Raw genomic sequence first — 7,874 nt, 5'->3', positions numbered from 1 at the left:
TGTTTGGTGTTGTACTGATCCTCTGTGTCTCAACAGATTTCCGGTATCATCGGTGAGAAGATTGCAACATGCGTCTGCAATCTATGGACAATAGAGAGTTAGAACATTAAAATGTACTGTGTAATGTTATCAGCTTAGATTAGCATGCAGCGGGAAAAAGGGCTGTTGGAGGCTGAACTTGTGTCCATTTGAATTGACCTATGAACTATCCTGTAACAAAAGCATCTTTAAGAAGAACCAATGGAATCATGCCAATCTGTTCTATTGTATTGCCTATCCCTGTAAGTGTATATATGTGTCCTCTCTGACCCCAGTCAAGAGTCTTCTTGCTGTGCTGTTGACGGAGGGTTCTATTGCTGATGCCGGTATCTGGGGCCAGAGCGCGTGCGTATATAACAACTGTACCTTGGGTCTGTATAATTTACTTTCGCTAATTGCATTTAGATCACAGCATGTAACCATCTGTTTTTATATTGAATAATATCTTTTTGTGCTTTGGAACCACACTCAAAGTCTGAAAGCATTTATTTCTTGTGCGGTTCATTACGCTGAATAGCGACAATTTTAGAAGGTATAGGAAGGAATAGTGTTAGAAGGTATAGGCAGGAATCGATTGTTAGAAGGTATAGACAGGCAGGAATCGATAGTAGACACATGTTTTTTTCATTTTCTAACCCTAATCTTCACCCTAACCCTAACCCTCCCCTTGGTGCCTAACCCTAACCGTCGGGGTAGGTGCCTGACCCTAACCATCCCTTCTAGTGCCTAACCCTCCCTCCTGGTGCCTAACCCTAACCATTGGGGTAAGTGCCTAACCCTAACCATTGGGGTTAGTGCCTAACCCTAAACCTAACCTTAAAAAAACAAAAAATCATGTGTCAACCATTTTCGTGGCGACCAATTACATGTTGACCTTTTAATCCATCGACCATTTGCACCCGTTGACCTTCTTACCTTCTTACATGTCGACATTTAGTGTGTCGACATTTTGTCCCTGTCAAACTTTAGTCCCTTTCGACCTATTGCCTGTTCTGGTGTCTATTAAGTCATTGTCTACCTTTTTACTGTAGATCTTTAGACCGGATACCGTTCAGCCTAGTTAATCTACTGCTATACTCTTTTCTGCTACATACATCATACAAACAACAACTCTAATGTCTCTGGTGGTCTAGTGGGTACGATCCGGCATCTCTCTGCCGAGACCAGGGTTCAATTCCCAGTCAGGGTAGCATGTAAACTACACATCAAGAGGACTCCTTAGGCCTGCCAGCTTTGTCTATAAACCTTCTACTTATTATAACACAGACATCTACCCGACTCTGGTTCCATAAACCGAAAGGGGCATAAGCACAACAGTTTGGGGGCATGGCTGTGTCTCCAATCACATTATGGCTCAAGTCTGGGTACTTTGCACCAAGCTTCTCCCTCTCAACTCCTCTGTCACCAATTGCCTAGTGTCACAACGTGGCTTCGGGGATCTTCAGTCTGGAGACTGGTGTCATGATATTGATAGTGACTGATACAGGGAACACTAGGGAGTATTGGTAGAGAATATCACTGAAGAATGTTATGAATAGAATGTCACTGGAGATTGCCACTGGAGGTAGATGCACAGAGTATCAATGAGGATAATCGCTGGAAATAGATACGCAGATTCACTGAAGAATGTCACTGGAGATCAATGCGCATTACTGGGAATAAATACACAGAGTGTCACTGAAGAATGTCACTGGGGATTGTTGCACATAGTATTACTGATGAATGTCACTGGAAATTAGTACACAGGTTAACACTGAAGTGTATTTCCAGAGATCCAAATGCAGAATAGAACTGGAGTGTATCACTAAAAATCAGTACACAGGTTAGCACTAAAATGTATCGCAGGAGATCAGTGCAAAGGTCTGCACAGAATATGTCACTGGAGATCCAGACGCAGAATAGTACTGTAGTAATTGCTGGAGAAATCACTGGAGATCCAGATGCTGAATAGCACTGAAATATATAATGCTAGAGATCAGGACACAGATTAGTACTGGAGTTAACACTGGTGATCTGCACTGGTGATTATCACTAAAAGAGTAACACTGGTGATTTGCACTGGTGATTATCACTGAAGAGTAACACTGGTGATTTGCACTAGTGATTATCACTAAAGAGTAACACTGGTGATATATACTGTGGAATCTCACTGAGGAATAGTACTGCAGAGAATCACTGAAGAATATCACTGGAGATAGTTCTGCAGAATGTCACTGAAGAATATCACCGCCGAAGTCACTGAAGAATATCACTACAGAAAGTCACTGAAGAATGACACTGGAGAATGTACATAGAGTAGTACTGAAGTATATCCCTGGAGATCAGCATACAGGAATAACACTGAAGTACATCACTGGAGATCAGCATGCAGATTAGTGCATATATCACTGAAGATAGTCATTGGAAGCATTCAGCAAGGAGCCTGGAACAATGCTTAGCAGCATAGCAGCAAGCAACTTCTAGGTGTAGTGAAGAGTTGTACAGACAACTTCTTGTTTCCTGGAGTCCTGCTTTATACTCTAAGGTAGCTGTCCATTGGAGGAGAGAGTCAGTTGAGAACTGACAAGGCTACCATTGGATAAGAATCCTATCAGATGATACAGACAACATGGCTGCGCCCATGACCACTGCCGCGGGAACTCCGATATGGAGAATTGCGTGGAAGTCACCTGGAACCTGAGGAGAATACTCAGTGTGTCACTCACCGCCGCACCTGACGTCTGACCGCGTTCGCTAATCCTGACACCTAGTTCAGCCCTGGTCATCACATTGAATAATACCCCTTTCACACCTAAATACCGGGTTTGATCCAGGTTATTGAATACAGTTTCAACCCATGTTACAGCTCTTCATACCCCTTTCGCTCTGCACCTTTCAAACTGCACTTAGGCCCAGCGACAGGGGGGGACTAAGGGGGCGCCTGTACTGGGCCCTGAGGTCCAGAGGGGTCCCGGGGACCAGACGGGCACAAAATGGGATTGTGGACTCTGTTACAGCCGGCAGGCCCCATAGCCGCCACTTAGCACCAGCTCCGAGTCTGGCCCGGGCAGCGCTGGGCTCTTCCAGGTGGCTCAGCTGCAGCCCAGGCCCAACCGTTAAGTGAGCAATGCGCGCGTGATGTCATAGGTCACGTCGCCGCCAGGGCCGTAACTAGCACAGATCACAAGACATGGGTGGGCGCTGGCTTACCAGAGCAGCTCCTCATTGATCTCTGGAATGATTCCCCCTCTGTCCTTCCTTCTCCTCCTCCCTGACTCCACCCCCTCCCGTCCCTCTGACTTACCCTTCAGGAAGTGATGTGTCATCATGTCAGCTCAGCCATGAGTGAGGGAGCAGCCACTGCACTGTCAGCGTCCTCCTACCCTCTTGTAACGCTACAGGAGCAGCGTCCCTCAGCCCACTGATCCTGCTCTTATTGCTGCTAGACATGGACAGCTACTGCAGTAATGTGCTGCCGAGTCCCCGCCCCCTCTCCTGGCCTGTTCTATTCTGGCTTCTCCCCTGCAGCTGTTGATGTGTGAGGAGAGCACAGCACCCAGTGCAAGCAAAGCTAAGTTCCTGGGGTGTGGCGGCTGTATGCTTATTCATGTTATCTAGGGAGGAGGGATAATACTAATAATAATACCTGGGGATGAGGTGGGATGAAGGAGGGTGTAGTAGTGTGTGTTTAGGGGGTGTATACTAATATGACCTGGGTTGGGAGTTGTAGTAATGTGTGGGTGTATACTTATAATATCTGGGGGGGAAGAGGTGGTTTGGGGATGTAATAATGTATGGGGGGTTCTTGTATATTAATAACACCTGGGGTTTGGGGGGGTGCAATAATGTTTGTGTAGGGGAAGGGAGTGTATGCTAATATTACCTGGTTGGAGGATGTAGTAATGTATGGGGGGTTGTATACAAATATTACCAGGGGGTTTGGGTGGGGTTTGGGGTGTAGTAATATATCAAATAGGAAAAAATTAAAAACTGAAACTCAGCGCTATACAGTGATAAATTTCAACAATGGATAATTCCAAATAATAATGCTACAGTGGCAAAGAAAAAATGTGCCTGTGGGTGCACAATACTCACCAACAAGGTGAACCATAGAAAAAAAAAATATATCTTTGTGCTAAATGTAACCAGAATGAGACCGGTATGGAATGAATCATGCACTACATATAAATTTATAAGCACATTTAATAAAAATACATATCAAAGTCAATAATCATCTTAAACAAATACTATTAAATGACCGGTCATATTGTAAGCAAAATCTTGTGTAAAATGCAAAAGTACATTAATCCTAATAAAAAATAATAAAAATACTAAACAATAGAAAAATCTAACTGTCAATAATGTGAATATATCCAATGTGTGTTTATAAAAGACCCTATCTGGTGGAGCAAAACGCATCAGTGGAATACCTGTGGACCTGTCAGGATCAGCTACACACTGACTTTAATACTTTGGACAAGGAGGACTGGAGAAATTGCTTGCAGCTTTGGGGGTAGAGGCCGGGATAGAGACGCGGCTGGAGCTCCACGTATTTGCCGCACACACCCTTCACATCGGATCTCTCCTAGCGTGCCTCCCCTTTTCTGCCAACCTGTCTTCACTCGTGTGAGCTTCCATATATTTTGGAGAGATCTACAATCACATCTACCTGATGGTATGAAGCTCCATGGAGCTTAACACTACTAACTTTGTTATTCATTATTACACATTGGATATAATTGACTTCATCACTCTCCAAGTGTGGACATGCTGATTATCTCCATTCCTATTCTATTGGGATTACATATGACTGTGCTAATAGATCCACCTCTTTAAGTGATTTATAAATCGTGTATTCACATTATTGACAGTCAGATTTTTCTGTTATTTAGTATTTTTATTATTTTTTATTAGGATTAATGTACTTTTGCATTTTATACAAGATTTTCCTTACAATATGACCGGTCATTTAATAGTATTTGTTTAAGATGATTATTGACTTTGATATGTTTTTTTATTAAATGTGCTTATAAGCTTATATGTAGTGCATGATTCATTCCATACCGGTCTCATTCTGGTTACATTTAGCGCAAAGATATATTTATCTTGTAGTAATAAATCCTATTCTTTGGGGTTACAGTAAATGTTTAATTATATTATGTGCTTTTGGTATTTACTTTTATGTTGTTACTGCTCTGCCAGGTACCATGCATGATTGTTTTCCACATTTTATATATTGGTTATTACTTATGCTGGCCATACATGCTACAATTATCGGGGCGATCCGCCCGATATCCGCGGATCGCCTCGATAATTGTAGCATGTGTGCGGGTGACCGAGGGTTAAATATTGCTCGGTCAGGCATACTGGATTGTCCAGCATGCCTGTTCGATGCAATATTTAAGAGGTAAACTGTGGGCCACATCGGGCAGTGTATGCCCAGCCGCGGCCGACAGTCAGACATTTCCTGTTCTTTCCCATGTAAGGAACAGGGAAATGTCTCCTCCCCTGGGGGCGGAGCACAGATGTGGGGCTAATACACTGTGAGAAATCTCACAGTGTATACCGCGGACATCTGCGACTGGCAGGCTGCCAGATAAAATGTCTGTCTGGCTGCTATGATGTGTATTTTTTTTTTATTTCATTGTGCAAAACTGATTGTTAAAGTTGTGTATTGATATGCTGTGTACCTGGTTGTAAGTTTTCCTATATGTACATTTTTCTCATATTATGGGTGTCATGGCAGCATATGCGTCATGTTGTGACATCATTGTTAGGCACAGCTGATGCTTAATATGTTTGTTTGCAATTCTAATGGAATTGCTGGTCTTTTTTGTATTTCTCAGCGCATTGTGTAAAATATTAGGTAAATTTAGTTAGGTGTATGTCTTTAAAAAAATAATAGATTCATCAAATTCAAGTTTCACCTGAGGCAGTTGATAATTTACCTAATGGATAGAAAATAGTAATTTCATACACTAAAAAAAATTGCAATCATATGAACAATAGTCTTGATGTGTGGTCCCAAATAGGGTAGGGCTTACATAAAAGAAAGAAAATGGGAGTGCCATGCTCTCTTAATGATCCTATTTAAAAAATGGGAGGGTGTGCCGATGCTCTTACTGGCACACTGTACCAAAATGTCTAGCTACGGCTGTCACGCTGGGAGGCGGGTTTTTGAAAGCCGAGGTCTGAGGCTGCGGGAGGAGGCGAAGGCAAGGGGCCTGGACGTATGATCTCCGCATTCACAAGTCTTGGTCGTTGGCTAGACCTAGTCAATGGTGCGGAGTCTAACTTACAAGGAGGTGTTTGCCAGTGACCCCTCCAAGCGGGATATGGGCTTGTGCGGCTCCCTGTAAGCAGTCGCGGTCCTTTGACTTGGTGACCAAGGCCTGCAGGGAAAAGAGAATCAAAAACACCCGTGGCCCAAGGGTAATGCCTGGAATAGGCACGTGGGGAGTGGGATAGAATGCCTGGCTGGAGAAAGGCACTTGAGGTGTTGGCTAGAGAGGTGTGGAGATTTATTGGTAGGCTGAGGTAACAGCTGGATATCCCATGAAGTATATACCGGATTGCCGGCCGGAGATCATGCACTAGGGTGCAATGAGACGAAGGGTTAACCTGCACACAGGCTGTGATGGTGAAAGCACTGTGATGAGATGAAGGGTTAACTTGCAAACAGGCTGTGATGGTAAAGCTCTGCAATGAGACGAAGGGTTAACCTGCACACAGGCTGTGATGGTGAAAGCACTGTGATGAGATGAAGGGTTAACTTGCAAACAGGCTGTGATGGTAAAGCTCTGCAAAGAGATGAAGGGTTAACCTGCACACAGGCTGTGATGGTAAAGGCTCTGCGATGAGATGAAGGGTTAACTTGCACACAGGCTGTGATGGTAAAAGCACTGCAGTGAGATGAAGGGTTAACTTGCACACAGGCTGTGATGGTAAAAGCACTGTGGTGAGATGGAGGGTTAACTTGGACACAGGCTGTTGATTAGTAAAGGCACTGTGGTGAGATGGAGGTTAAACTTGCACACAGGCTGTTGATTAGTAAAGGCACTGTGGTGAGATGGAGGTTAGCTTTCACACAGGCTGCTGATAGTAAAGGCACTGTGATAAGATAGCTCAGAAGCTCTGGAAGAAACACCCTGTAAGCACGGGAACCTGGAACGAGACTCCCCTAGTTACACTAGTGGCGACAATGATTGTTCAGGCAACTACCTGGAGCACAGGAGCCGGATATATACCCCTGGAAGCCTGCTGATAGGCCCACAGAGTCAGCTGACCAGCCGGGCCACTCAGGGAAGGAAGTACTGACATAGGGAAAGTGTCATGGCGGCGCCCATGATGGAAACTGCGATCCCCGCTCACCGGGTCGCCTGATACCACAGCTACAGGGTGAATGCTCAGCTCCTCCCATGTCACCGCGCCAGCCGTCCGTCGGCCCGGGAAGTCAGAGGAAGCCGGCGGGCTGGTAAGGGACAGCCGATCCTCGGCTGAACTCTGACAGTACCCCCCCCTTTCAGGGTGGACACTGGACACCCTCCAGGCTTACTAAGAAATTTGATGTGGAAGGCTCGAATTAATTGAGGTGCATGAACATATGTGGCTCTGATCCAGGCCCTCTCCTCAGGACCATAACCCTTCCAATCAATGAGGTATTGGAGAATGTTGGATCTGAACCGAGAATCCAGAATCTTCCCAACTTCGAATTCTGTATCTTGAGAAGTTTGTACTTGAGGTAATTTAGGAGAGGAGATTTGGAACCGATTTAACACCAAAGGTCGCAATAGAGAAATATGAAAGGTATTAGATACCTTCAATTGAGGTGGGAGTTCCAATTTATACGCAACAGG

This window comes from Taudactylus pleione, unplaced genomic scaffold (assembly GCF_031769625.1).
Source record: "Taudactylus pleione unplaced genomic scaffold, aTauple2 ptg000242l, whole genome shotgun sequence".
Taxonomy (NCBI): Eukaryota; Metazoa; Chordata; class Amphibia; order Anura; family Myobatrachidae; genus Taudactylus; species Taudactylus pleione.
Note: the sequence above shows the minus strand (reverse complement) of the source record.